Here is a 1,237-nt window from a genome sequence, read left to right as displayed (position 1 = left end):
TATATATATGCATGTATATATATGTATATGTTTGTATATGTTGAGGTGGGGACAGTATAGGCTTCATAGATGCAATAGGCCGCGTGAAAGTTTGAGTGTAAGACATTTGTTAATATTGATGCATTTCAGTTAACCATAGACGCTGACATATTCCAAAGCGCATATACATGCGTACACAAACCTACACCATACACATAGACATACACGGACACACATTGTAGCATGTTTTTGACTGAGCTCTTTCTCTCCATCTTTCAGTAAACTTTGGTGTTCCCAGAGTCCAGTCCTGTTTCCCATTCTGTTCTTTCTATATATCACACTAATCTAGTTGCGCCATATCCAACAAGACTCTTCCTCCTTAACAATGCGTTTTCCAGATGCACCCGAGGCACAACACATCAAGCATGAATTGATTCTGTACACTTTATTTTGAATGCATCATCCAGTCGGGCTGTTTTATTCTTGTCTCTATTAACAACAGAAAAGAAAAGAAAGAAAGACAGATAGAAAGAAAGAATAACTCAAGCACTACTATTATTAAGAAACCACCACTATCACTGTCCTACACTATCTCCAAACATGATGAGCATTCACTCAATCGCTCCAAGTTAATGACTGTCACTCGGCGAAAGTAGGTCCTCATTTTAGTTAAGGCCACAAACGGTGCTACTTAAGCGTGCAGTCTTCCTCAGTATCCGAGGTTTACACTGAAATGCTGTGATCTCTCCACTGAGATCACAGCTGGTTTTGTGATCTTTCATGGTGTGAATTTATCACCCGTGCTTACCTTTTTTAAATGTATTATTTAACATTTTGAGAATTATGATTTGTATGACTAAGTGTATGTCATTAATTATAAATCATTATTCAACATTATTCAACTATTTTTTTGTCATCCTGCAGTATAAAGTTCTTGTAGCTGTGGTAGACTACACACTGTGCAGGTAGATCGTACGCTGAAGTGTAAATGGCCAAGTAGACCGTACGCTAAAGTTGCACCGAATATTTCAGCCCCATCACCTGCCGATACTCTACAAGGCTTCACAATGAAGTACTTTACCTGACTGTGAGGTACGTTTAGCGGATTTCACTCTAATACCAACGTTTAGGATAGGTTGCTGGTCCGAAGGTAACTTTCTAATTTCCACCAATATCGGAAGCACTGTAAACTGTGATGGCTGGGCCCTGTCCTCCCTTGTCGAAGCCGATAAAAGCAAAAGTATAAATGAAAATAAAC

General features: G+C 39.0%; 1 protein-coding gene across 6 annotated transcripts in view; it reads left to right on the top strand.

Moving 5' to 3' along the window:
- Positions 1–1,237, top strand: part of LOC106873001 (uncharacterized) — a 75,230-nt gene that overhangs the window by 10,133 nt on the left and 63,860 nt on the right. Inside the window, exon 3 of one of the 6 annotated variants that reach the window (XR_008263682.1) lies at positions 904–1,071. The exons of the other annotated variants lie outside the window; for them this stretch is intronic. The gene's annotated coding sequence lies outside the window, so the exon portion shown is untranslated. The remainder of the gene's footprint in view (positions 1–903; positions 1,072–1,237) is intronic. 6 annotated transcript variants of the gene reach the window in all.

The sequence above is a fragment of the Octopus bimaculoides genome, chromosome 3, assembly GCF_001194135.2.
Source record: "Octopus bimaculoides isolate UCB-OBI-ISO-001 chromosome 3, ASM119413v2, whole genome shotgun sequence".
Lineage (NCBI taxonomy): Eukaryota > Metazoa > Mollusca > Cephalopoda > Octopoda > Octopodidae > Octopus > Octopus bimaculoides.
The sequence above is the reverse complement of the archived record's forward strand: the minus strand, read 5'-3'. Positions and strand labels throughout refer to the sequence as shown.